The sequence below is a fragment of the Hyla sarda genome, unplaced genomic scaffold (assembly GCF_029499605.1).
Source record: "Hyla sarda isolate aHylSar1 unplaced genomic scaffold, aHylSar1.hap1 scaffold_631, whole genome shotgun sequence".
NCBI lineage: Eukaryota > Metazoa > Chordata > Amphibia > Anura > Hylidae > Hyla > Hyla sarda.
This window is the reverse complement of record NW_026610646.1, coordinates 108,405-120,861: the sequence shown is the minus strand read 5'-3', so window position 1 is coordinate 120,861 and position 12,457 is coordinate 108,405. Positions and strand designations below refer to the sequence as shown.

General features: G+C 45.8%; 5 non-coding genes across 5 annotated transcripts; all 5 read right to left on the bottom strand.

Annotated features, from left to right (window-relative positions):
- Positions 1-1,976: 1,976 nt before the first annotated feature.
- Positions 1,977-2,167, bottom strand: LOC130342026 (U2 spliceosomal RNA). The gene has a single exon (XR_008881765.1). It is a non-coding gene; the product is annotated as a U2 spliceosomal RNA (small nuclear RNA).
- A 2,088-nt stretch (positions 2,168-4,255) lies between these two features.
- Positions 4,256-4,446, bottom strand: LOC130342025 (U2 spliceosomal RNA). Its single transcript, XR_008881764.1, has one exon. It is a non-coding gene; the product is annotated as a U2 spliceosomal RNA (small nuclear RNA).
- A 2,090-nt stretch (positions 4,447-6,536) lies between these two features.
- Positions 6,537-6,727, bottom strand: LOC130342024 (U2 spliceosomal RNA). The gene has a single exon (XR_008881763.1). It is a non-coding gene; the product is annotated as a U2 spliceosomal RNA (small nuclear RNA).
- Positions 6,728-8,813: 2,086 nt separating this feature from the next.
- LOC130342023 (U2 spliceosomal RNA) lies at positions 8,814-9,004 on the bottom strand. The gene has a single exon (XR_008881762.1). It is a non-coding gene; the product is annotated as a U2 spliceosomal RNA (small nuclear RNA).
- Positions 9,005-11,077: 2,073 nt separating this feature from the next.
- On the bottom strand, positions 11,078-11,268 carry LOC130342022 (U2 spliceosomal RNA). The gene has a single exon (XR_008881761.1). It is a non-coding gene; the product is annotated as a U2 spliceosomal RNA (small nuclear RNA).
- Positions 11,269-12,457: the final 1,189 nt, after the last annotated feature.

The window sequence follows — 12,457 nt, the reverse complement described above, 5'->3', positions numbered from 1 at the left end:
ACAGCAGAACCTAAACCCATACCATTATTGCTAAGCAGCAAGACAGGGGCCCATTGCACTCCCACGGGGCCTTTTTAAATGCAATCCATAACCCGGATTTGCCAGGAACCCTTCTTACTCCTCCTACTTGCATGTGACACTGGGCTTAGGATCTGCATAGGAAACACACACACAAGCACACACCTACCTTTGTTGCCTGCAGATGCCTCCTTGGCTGTCCCCAAACGGTATCAAACCAACACCCACGGGAAGCTGTAAGCATAGAGGACATGCCTGCACCCCATTGGACTTACCTGTGTGGGTTAAATCCGGGTTATTTGACAACCTATGGCGGTGATGGTTCTGCTCAGGCAGAGCAGTGCTGATGCTCCTCATAAAGCTGTCGCTGCTGTGAAGGTTCTAGGTGACATCACAAATCCCTATGGTTACATACACAACAAAGCTGGGTTGTTGTTGTTTACACTCTGCAAGGCCTGTGGAAGTGAGTGACATCATAGCACTGTAGTTCTGAGGGTTCTAGATGGATGCAACAATCTCCTGTTGCTTCTATGAAGGCCATAATAGACAACATCACCAAACAGCTCCATAGTCACATACACAGCAAAGGAGAGATGTTGTTTACACCTAGTGATGTCAGTGGTATTGAGTGACATCACAGCACAGTGCTAAGGCTCCTGGGCCTGGACACAGCAGCGGCTGCAATATCTCAACGGAGAATACGTTTATATATATGTGTGTGTGTGCGCGTATATATATATATATATATATATATATATATATATATATATATATATTTCTCCGCCGAAATCACTTTTAAACCCATTTCCACCTTTTTTTCCCTTCTCTTCCTCTTACTTTTTTTTCACGTTTTTTTACGTTTTTCTCCTTTTCGCCTCTTTTCTGGGCGTATTATTCTTCTTTTTCTTCTTTTTTTTCGTCTAATGCATACCCCATCAGTGCAGCAATGCTTATTCAATACCGCCAGCAGATGGAGACACTGGGGGATAATTTTCTAAGGATTTATACTGATTTTTCCTGTCTGAATTTGTCGCACAGAAAGTTGCAGGCCAAATATGTGTGACATTTCTGCGACTTTAGCTTCTAGAGCATTTTTACAACATTATACATAGGTGCTGAATACATAAAAAGCGACTGTTCAGCGACAGACAAGTCGCATCGGCTGAAAGTAGGCCAGAATGTCAGTCCATGTTGGAGCAGGTTTAGATACAGTCTAAAGTATAGATCTCAAAGTCTGTGCACAGAATTTAGCAAGGGCCTCGCACCTTCTGATGCATCAGGTAGGTGCACAATAGCATAGCCTAACCCTCTGTACTTTGGTCTATATTGATGCGGGACATAGACAGCCAGCTGATGACCAATCCATTAGTGCAATGGATGGCTGGAAGCATTTGTCTTTGCCTTTGCAATACCACAGAAGCAATGCATGGTCAATGTACAGCAATGACACACCTGTGTGAACAGCCAGGAGACCCCCCCCCCCCCCCCCCCCATGTTATGTTACATAGTTACATAGTTAGTACGGTCGAAAAAAGACATATGTCCATCAAGTTCAACCAGGGAATTAAGGGGTAGGGGTGTGGCGCGATATTGGGGAAGGGATGAGATTTTATATTTCTTCATAAGCATTAATCTTATTTTGTCAATTAGGAACATTCAGCACCCACCCGCTATCAAGGCAGCTGCCTATCATGTCATGCCCTACCTGCACAGGTGTGCTGGCTACTCAAATGATCCAATTAAGGAGGCCATTTAGTCAGCAGCAGCAGAAGTCCTGTGCCTGGACGCTCCAACAGCGGCCAGACACAAGCAGAAGCAGCAGAAGCAGCAGAAGCAGCAGCAGCAGCACCACCTTTTGTTTTTTGGCTGCAGCAGCAAGGCCCACAGGGCTGGCTAGCTGGCTAGCCAGCAAGCAGGTAGCAATGAAAGTAGGAATCTTTCTTTTTAACCCTGTAAGGGGGTGGTGCACTGTACCCGAAGATACTGCCATATCGGGTCAATGCATAGGGCGACGGAAGCAAGCTTCGAAATCGGCCCCCGTTCTCAAAAATCCATTTAATATATGGTCCCCAGATAGGGGACGTATCAGATATTAAACTGATAAGAACAGATACTACACTTGATCTTAGCCAAAAGGCCGAGAAGCGATAACCGTGAAAGGGGCGGGCCCAACAAGGTCCCCTTCATGGGCACTATCACTGCTTGCTGTCAGGGAGGCTGCCAGACAATTTTCCATGCACACTCTGGGCTGGGGGGCAGTCAACCACCAGTACACACAGCAGAACCTAAACCCATACCATTATTGCTAAGCAGCAAGACAGGGGCCCATTGCACTCCCACGGGGCCTTTTTAAATGCAATCCATAACCCGGATTTGCCAGGAACCCTTCTTACTCCTCCTACTTGCATGTGACACTGGGCTTAGGATCTGCATAGGAAACACACACACAAGCACACACCTACCTTTGTTGCCTGCAGATGCCTCCTTGGCTGTCCCCAAACGGTATCAAACCAACACCCACGGGAAGCTGTAAGCATAGAGGACATGCCTGCACCCCATTGGACTTACCTGTGTGGGTTAAATCCGGGTTATTTGACAACCTATGGCGGTGATGATTCTGCTCAGGCAGAGCAGTGCTGATGCTCCTCATAAAGCTGTCGCTGCTGTGAAGGTTCTAGGTGACATCACAAATCCCTATGGTTACATACACAACAAAGCTGGGTTGTTGTTGTTTACACTCTGCAAGGCCTGTGGAAGTGAGTGACATCATAGCACTGTAGTTCTGAGGGTTCTAGATGGATGCAACAATCTCCTGTTGCTTCTATGAAGGCCATAATAGACGACATCACCAAACAGCTCCATAGTCACATACACAGCAAAGGAGAGATGTTGTTTACACCTAGTGATGTCAGTGGTATTGAGTGACATCACAGCACAGTGCTAAGGCTCCTGGGCCTGGACACAGCAGCGGCTGCAATATCTCAACGGAGAATACGTTTATATATATGTGTGTGTGTGCGCGTATATATATATATATATATATATATATATATATATATATATATTCTCCGCCGAAATCACTTTTAAACCCATTTCCACCTTTTTTTCCCTTCTCTTCCTCTTACTTTTTTTTCACGTTTTTTTACGTTTTTCTCCTTTTCGCCTCTTTTCTGGGCGTATTATTCTTCTTTTTCTTCTTTTTTTTCGTCTAATGCATACCCCATCAGTGCAGCAATGCTTATTCAATACCGCCAGCAGATGGAGACACTGGGGGATAATTTTCTAAGGATTTATACTGATTTTTCCTGTCTGAATTTGTCGCACAGAAAGTTGCAGGCCAAATATGTGTGACATTTCTGCGACTTTAGCTTCTAGAGCATTTTTACAACATTATACATAGGTGCTGAATACATAAAAAGCGACTGTTCAGCGACAGACAAGTCGCATCGGCTGAAAGTAGGCCAGAATGTCAGTCCATGTTGGAGCAGGTTTAGATACAGTCTAAAGTATAGATCTCAAAGTCTGTGCACAGAATTTAGCAAGGGCCTCGCACCTTCTGATGCATCAGGTAGGTGCACAATAGCATAGCCTAACCCTCTGTACTTTGGTCTATATTGATGCGGGACATAGACAGCCAGCTGATGACCAATCCATTAGTGCAATGGATGGCTGGAAGCATTTGTCTTTGCCTTTGCAATACCACAGAAGCAATGCATGGTCAATGTACAGCAATGACACACCTGTGTGAACAGCCAGGAGACCCCCCCCCCCCCCCCCCCCATGTTATGTTACATAGTTACATAGTTAGTACGGTCGAAAAAAGACATATGTCCATCAAGTTCAACCAGGGAATTAAGGGGTAGGGGTGTGGCGCGATATTGGGGAAGGGATGAGATTTTATATTTCTTCATAAGCATTAATCTTATTTTGTCAATTAGGAACATTCAGCACCCACCCGCTATCAAGGCAGCTGCCTATCATGTCATGCCCTACCTGCACAGGTGTGCTGGCTACTCAAATGATCCAATTAAGGAGGCCATTTAGTCAGCAGCAGCAGAAGTCCTGTGCCTGGACGCTCCAACAGCGGCCAGACACAAGCAGAAGCAGCAGAAGCAGCAGCAGCAGCACCACCTTTTGTTTTTTGGCTGCAGCAGCAAGGCCCACAGGGCTGGCTAGCTGGCTAGCCAGCAAGCAGGTAGCAATGAAAGTAGGAATCTTTCTTTTTAACCCTGTAAGGGGGTGGTGCACTGTACCCGAAGATACTGCCATATCGGGTCAATGCATAGGGCGACGGAAGCAAGCTTCGAAATCGGCCCCCGTTCTCAAAAATCCATTTAATATATGGTCCCCAGATAGGGGACGTATCAGATATTAAACTGATAAGAACAGATACTACACTTGATCTTAGCCAAAAGGCCGAGAAGCGATAACCGTGAAAGGGGCGGGCCCAACAAGGTCCCCTTCATGGGCACTATCACTGCTTGCTGTCAGGGAGGCTGCCAGACAATTTTCCATGCACACTCTGGGCTGGGGGGCAGTCAACCACCAGTACACACAGCAGAACCTAAACCCATACCATTATTGCTAAGCAGCAAGACAGAGGCCCATTGCACTCCCACGGGGCCTTTTTAAATGCAATCCATAACCCGGATTTGCCAGGAACCCTTCTTACTCCTCCTACTTGCATGTGACACTGGGCTTAGGATCTGCATAGGAAACACACACACAAGCACACACCTACCTTTGTTGCCTGCAGATGCCTCCTTGGCTGTCCCCAAACGGTATCAAACCAACACCCACGGGAAGCTGTAAGCATAGAGGACATGCCTGCACCCCATTGGACTTACCTGTGTGGGTTAAATCCGGGTTATTTGACAACCTATGGCGGTGATGGTTCTGCTCAGGCAGAGCAGTGCTGATGCTCCTCATAAAGCTGTCGCTGCTGTGAAGGTTCTAGGTGACATCACAAATCCCTATGGTTACATACACAACAAAGCTGGGTTGTTGTTGTTTACACTCTGCAAGGCCTGTGGAAGTGAGTGACATCATAGCACTGTAGTTCTGAGGGTTCTAGATGGATGCAACAATCTCCTGTTGCTTCTATGAAGGCCATAATAGACGACATCACCAAACAGCTCCATAGTCACATACACAGCAAAGGAGAGATGTTGTTTACACCTAGTGATGTCAGTGGTATTGAGTGACATCACAGCACAGTGCTAAGGCTCCTGGGCCTGGACACAGCAGCGGCTGCAATATCTCAACGGAGAATACGTTTATATATATGTGTGTGTGTGCGCGTATATATATATATATATATATATATATATATATATATATATATATTTCTCCGCCGAAATCACTTTTAAACCCATTTCCACCTTTTTTTCCCTTCTCTTCCTCTTACTTTTTTTTCACGTTTTTTTACGTTTTTCTCCTTTTCGCCTCTTTTCTGGGCGTATTATTCTTCTTTTTCTTCTTTTTTTTCGTCTAATGCATACCCCATCAGTGCAGCAATGCTTATTCAATACCGCCAGCAGATGGAGACACTGGGGGATAATTTTCTAAGGATTTATACTGATTTTTCCTGTCTGAATTTGTCGCACAGAAAGTTGCAGGCCAAATATGTGTGACATTTCTGCGACTTTAGCTTCTAGAGCATTTTTACAACATTATACATAGGTGCTGAATACATAAAAAGCGACTGTTCAGCGACAGACAAGTCGCATCGGCTGAAAGTAGGCCAGAATGTCAGTCCATGTTGGAGCAGGTTTAGATACAGTCTAAAGTATAGATCTCAAAGTCTGTGCACAGAATTTAGCAAGGGCCTCGCACCTTCTGATGCATCAGGTAGGTGCACAATAGCATAGCCTAACCCTCTGTACTTTGGTCTATATTGATGCGGGACATAGACAGCCAGCTGATGACCAATCCATTAGTGCAATGGATGGCTGGAAGCATTTGTCTTTGCCTTTGCAATACCACAGAAGCAATGCATGGTCAATGTACAGCAATGACACACCTGTGTGAACAGCCAGGAGACCCCCCCCCCCCCCCCCCCATGTTATGTTACATAGTTACATAGTTAGTACGGTCGAAAAAAGACATATGTCCATCAAGTTCAACCAGGGAATTAAGGGGTAGGGGTGTGGCGCGATATTGGGGAAGGGATGAGATTTTATATTTCTTCATAAGCATTAATCTTATTTTGTCAATTAGGAACATTCAGCACCCACCCGCTATCAAGGCAGCTGCCTATCATGTCATGCCCTACCTGCACAGGTGTGCTGGCTACTCAAATGATCCAATTAAGGAGGCCATTTAGTCAGCAGCAGCAGAAGTCCTGTGCCTGGACGCTCCAACAGCGGCCAGACACAAGCAGAAGCAGCAGAAGCAGCAGCAGCAGCACCACCTTTTGTTTTTTGGCTGCAGCAGCAAGGCCCACAGGGCTGGCTAGCTGGCTAGCCAGCAAGCAGGTAGCAATGAAAGTAGGAATCTTTCTTTTTAACCCTGTAAGGGGGTGGTGCACTGTACCCGAAGATACTGCCATATCGGGTCAATGCATAGGGCGACGGAAGCAAGCTTCGAAATCGGCCCCCGTTCTCAAAAATCCATTTAATATATGGTCCCCAGATAGGGGACGTATCAGATATTAAACTGATAAGAACAGATACTACACTTGATCTTAGCCAAAAGGCCGAGAAGCGATAACCGTGAAAGGGGCGGGCCCAACAAGGTCCCCTTCATGGGCACTATCACTGCTTGCTGTCAGGGAGGCTGCCAGACAATTTTCCATGCACACTCTGGGCTGGGGGGCAGTCAACCACCAGTACACACAGCAGAACCTAAACCCATACCATTATTGCTAAGCAGCAAGACAGGGGCCCATTGCACTCCCACGGGGCCTTTTTAAATGCAATCCATAACCCGGATTTGCCAGGAACCCTTCTTACTCCTCCTACTTGCATGTGACACTGGGCTTAGGATCTGCATAGGAAACACACACACAAGCACACACCTACCTTTGTTGCCTGCAGATGCCTCCTTGGCTGTCCCCAAACGGTATCAAACCAACACCCACGGGAAGCTGTAAGCATAGAGGACATGCCTGCACCCCATTGGACTTACCTGTGTGGGTTAAATCCGGGTTATTTGACAACCTATGGCGGTGATGGTTCTGCTCAGGCAGAGCAGTGCTGATGCTCCTCATAAAGCTGTCGCTGCTGTGAAGGTTCTAGGTGACATCACAAATCCCTATGGTTACATACACAACAAAGCTGGGTTGTTGTTGTTTACACTCTGCAAGGCCTGTGGAAGTGAGTGACATCATAGCACTGTAGTTCTGAGGGTTCTAGATGGATGCAACAATCTCCTGTTGCTTCTATGAAGGCCATAATAGACGACATCACCAAACAGCTCCATAGTCACATACACAGCAAAGGAGAGATGTTGTTTACACCTAGTGATGTCAGTGGTATTGAGTGACATCACAGCACAGTGCTAAGGCTCCTGGGCCTGGACACAGCAGCGGCTGCAATATCTCAACGGAGAATACGTTTATATATATGTGTGTGTGTGCGCGTATATATATATATATATATATATATATATATATATATATATATTTCTCCGCCGAAATCACTTTTAAACCCATTTCCACCTTTTTTTCCCTTCTCTTCCTCTTACTTTTTTTTCACGTTTTTTTACGTTTTTCTCCTTTTCGCCTCTTTTCTGGGCGTATTATTCTTCTTTTTCTTCTTTTTTTTCGTCTAATGCATACCCCATCAGTGCAGCAATGCTTATTCAATACCGCCAGCAGATGGAGACACTGGGGGATAATTTTCTAAGGATTTATACTGATTTTTCCTGTCTGAATTTGTCGCACAGAAAGTTGCAGGCCAAATATGTGTGACATTTCTGCGACTTTAGCTTCTAGAGCATTTTTACAACATTATACATAGGTGCTGAATACATAAAAAGCGACTGTTCAGCGACAGACAAGTCGCATCGGCTGAAAGTAGGCCAGAATGTCAGTCCATGTTGGAGCAGGTTTAGATACAGTCTAAAGTATAGATCTCAAAGTCTGTGCACAGAATTTAGCAAGGGCCTCGCACCTTCTGATGCATCAGGTAGGTGCACAATAGCATAGCCTAACCCTCTGTACTTTGGTCTATATTGATGCGGGACATAGACAGCCAGCTGATGACCAATCCATTAGTGCAATGGATGGCTGGAAGCATTTGTCTTTGCCTTTGCAATACCACAGAAGCAATGCATGGTCAATGTACAGCAATGACACACCTGTGTGAACAGCCAGGAGACCCCCCCCCCCCCCCCCATGTTATGTTACATAGTTACATAGTTAGTACGGTCGAAAAAAGACATATGTCCATCAAGTTCAACCAGGGAATTAAGGGGTAGGGGTGTGGCGCGATATTGGGGAAGGGATGAGATTTTATATTTCTTCATAAGCATTAATCTTATTTTGTCAATTAGGAACATTCAGCACCCACCCGCTATCAAGGCAGCTGCCTATCATGTCATGCCCTACCTGCACAGGTGTGCTGGCTACTCAAATGATCCAATTAAGGAGGCCATTTAGTCAGCAGCAGCAGAAGTCCTGTGCCTGGACGCTCCAACAGCGGCCAGACACAAGCAGAAGCAGCAGAAGCAGCAGCAGCAGCACCACCTTTTGTTTTTTGGCTGCAGCAGCAAGGCCCACAGGGCTGGCTAGCTGGCTAGCCAGCAAGCAGGTAGCAATGAAAGTAGGAATCTTTCTTTTTAACCCTGTAAGGGGGTGGTGCACTGTACCCGAAGATACTGCCATATCGGGTCAATGCATAGGGCGACGGAAGCAAGCTTCGAAATCGGCCCCCGTTCTCAAAAATCCATTTAATATATGGTCCCCAGATAGGGGACGTATCAGATATTAAACTGATAAGAACAGATACTACACTTGATCTTAGCCAAAAGGCCGAGAAGCGATAACCGTGAAAGGGGCGGGCCCAACAAGGTCCCCTTCATGGGCACTATCACTGCTTGCTGTCAGGGAGGCTGCCAGACAATTTTCCATGCACACTCTGGGCTGGGGGGCAGTCAACCACCAGTACACACAGCAGAACCTAAACCCATACCATTATTGCTAAGCAGCAAGACAGGGGCCCATTGCACTCCCACGGGGCCTTTTTAAATGCAATCCATAACCCGGATTTGCCAGGAACCCTTCTTACTCCTCCTACTTGCATGTGACACTGGGCTTAGGATCTGCATAGGAAACACACACACAAGCACACACCTACCTTTGTTGCCTGCAGATGCCTCCTTGGCTGTCCCCAAACGGTATCAAACCAACACCCATGGGAAGCTGTAAGCATAGAGGACATGCCTGCACCCCATTGGACTTACCTGTGTGGGTTAAATCCGGGTTATTTGACAACCTATGGCGGTGATGGTTCTGCTCAGGCAGAGCAGTGCTGATGCTCCTCATAAAGCTGTCGCTGCTGTGAAGGTTCTAGGTGACATCACAAATCCCTATGGTTACATACACAACAAAGCTGGGTTGTTGTTGTTTACACTCTGCAAGGCCTGTGGAAGTGAGTGACATCATAGCACTGTAGTTCTGAGGGTTCTAGATGGATGCAACAATCTCCTGTTGCTTCTATGAAGGCCATAATAGACGACATCACCAAACAGCTCCATAGTCACATACACAGCAAAGGAGAGATGTTGTTTACACCTAGTGATGTCAGTGGTATTGAGTGACATCACAGCACAGTGCTAAGGCTCCTGGGCCTGGACACAGCAGCGGCTGCAATATCTCAACGGAGAATACGTTTATATATATGTGTGTGTGTGCGCGTATATATATATATATATATATATATATATATATATATATATATATATTTCTCCGCCGAAATCACTTTTAAACCCATTTCCACCTTTTTTTCCCTTCTCTTCCTCTTACTTTTTTTTCACGTTTTTTTACGTTTTTCTCCTTTTCGCCTCTTTTCTGGGCGTATTATTCTTCTTTTTCTTCTTTTTTTTCGTCTAATGCATACCCCATCAGTGCAGCAATGCTTATTCAATACCGCCAGCAGATGGAGACACTGGGGGATAATTTTCTAAGGATTTATACTGATTTTTCCTGTCTGAATTTGTCGCACAGAAAGTTGCAGGCCAAATATGTGTGACATTTCTGCGACTTTAGCTTCTAGAGCATTTTTACAACATTATACATAGGTGCTGAATACATAAAAAGCGACTGTTCAGCGACAGACAAGTCGCATCGGCTGAAAGTAGGCCAGAATGTCAGTCCATGTTGGAGCAGGTTTAGATACAGTCTAAAGTATAGATCTCAAAGTCTGTGCACAGAATTTAGCAAGGGCCTCGCACCTTCTGATGCATCAGGTAGGTGCACAATAGCATAGCCTAACCCTCTGTACTTTGGTCTATATTGATGCGGGACATAGACAGCCAGCTGATGACCAATCCATTAGTGCAATGGATGGCTGGAAGCATTTGTCTTTGCCTTTGCAATACCACAGAAGCAATGCATGGTCAATGTACAGCAATGACACACCTGTGTGAACAGCCAGGAGACCCCCCCCCATGTTATGTTACATAGTTACATAGTTAGTACGGTCGAAAAAAGACATATGTCCATCAAGTTCAACCAGGGAATTAAGGGGTAGGGGTGTGGCGCGATATTGGGGAAGGGATGAGATTTTATATTTCTTCATAAGCATTAATCTTATTTTGTCAATTAGGAACATTCAGCACCCACCCGCTATCAAGGCAGCTGCCTATCATGTCATGCCCTACCTGCACAGGTGTGCTGGCTACTCAAATGATCCAATTAAGGAGGCCATTTAGTCAGCAGCAGCAGAAGTCCTGTGCCTGGACGCTCCAACAGCGGCCAGACACAAGCAGAAGCAGCAGCAGCAGCACCACCTTTTGTTTTTTGGCTGCAGCAGCAAGGCCCACAGGGCTGGCTAGCTGGCTAGCCAGCAAGCAGGTAGCAATGAAAGTAGGAATCTTTCTTTTTAACCCTGTAAGGGGGTGGTGCACTGTACCCGAAGATACTGCCATATCGGGTCAATGCATAGGGCGACGGAAGCAAGCTTCGAAATCGGCCCCCGTTCTCAAAAATCCATTTAATATATGGTCCCCAGATAGGGGACGTATCAGATATTAAACTGATAAGAACAGATACTACACTTGATCTTAGCCAAAAGGCCGAGAAGCGATAACCGTGAAAGGGGCGGGCCCAACAAGGTCCCCTTCATGGGCACTATCACTGCTTGCTGTCAGGGAGGCTGCCAGACAATTTTCCATGCACACTCTGGGCTGGGGGGCAGTCAACCACCAGTACACACAGCAGAACCTAAACCCATACCATTATTGCTAAGCAGCAAGACAGGGGCCCATTGCACTCCCACGGGGCCTTTTTAAATGCAATCCATAACCCGGATTTGCCAGGAACCCTTCTTACTCCTCCTACTTGCATGTGACACTGGGCTTAGGATCTGCATAGGAAACACACACACAAGCACACACCTACCTTTGTTGCCTGCAGATGCCTCCTTGGCTGTCCCCAAACGGTATCAAACCAACACCCACGGGAAGCTGTAAGCATAGAGGACATGCCTGCACCCCATTGGACTTACCTGTGTGGGTTAAATCCGGGTTATTTGACAACCTATGGCGGTGATGGTTCTGCTCAGGCAGAGCAGTGCTGATGCTCCTCATAAAGCTGTCGCTGCTGTGAAGGTTCTAGGTGACATCACAAATCCCTATGGTTACATACACAACAAAGCTGGGTTGTTGTTGTTTACACTCTGCAAGGCCTGTGGAAGTGAGTGACATCATAGCACTGTAGTTCTGAGGGTTCTAGATGGATGCAACAATCTCCTGTTGCTTCTATGAAGGCCATAATAGACGACATCACCAAACAGCTCCATAGTCACATACACAGCAAAGGAGAGATGTTGTTTACACCTAGTGATGTCAGTGGTATTGAGTGACATCACAGCACAGTGCTAAGGCTCCTGGGCCTGGACACAGCAGCGGCTGCAATATCTCAACGGAGAATACGTTTATATATATGTGTGTGTGTGCGCGTATATATATATATATATATATATATATATATATATATATATATATTTCTCCGCCGAAATCACTTTTAAACCCATTTCCACCTTTTTTTCCCTTCTCTTCCTCTTACTTTTTTTTCACGTTTTTTTACGTTTTTCTCCTTTTCGCCTCTTTTCTGGGCGTATTATTCTTCTTTTTCTTCTTTTTTTTCGTCTAATGCATACCCCATCAGTGCAGCAATGCTTATTCAATACCGCCAGCAGATGGAGACACTGGGGGATAATTTTCTAAGGATTTATACTGATTTTTCCTGTCTGAATTTGTCGCACAGAAAGTTGCA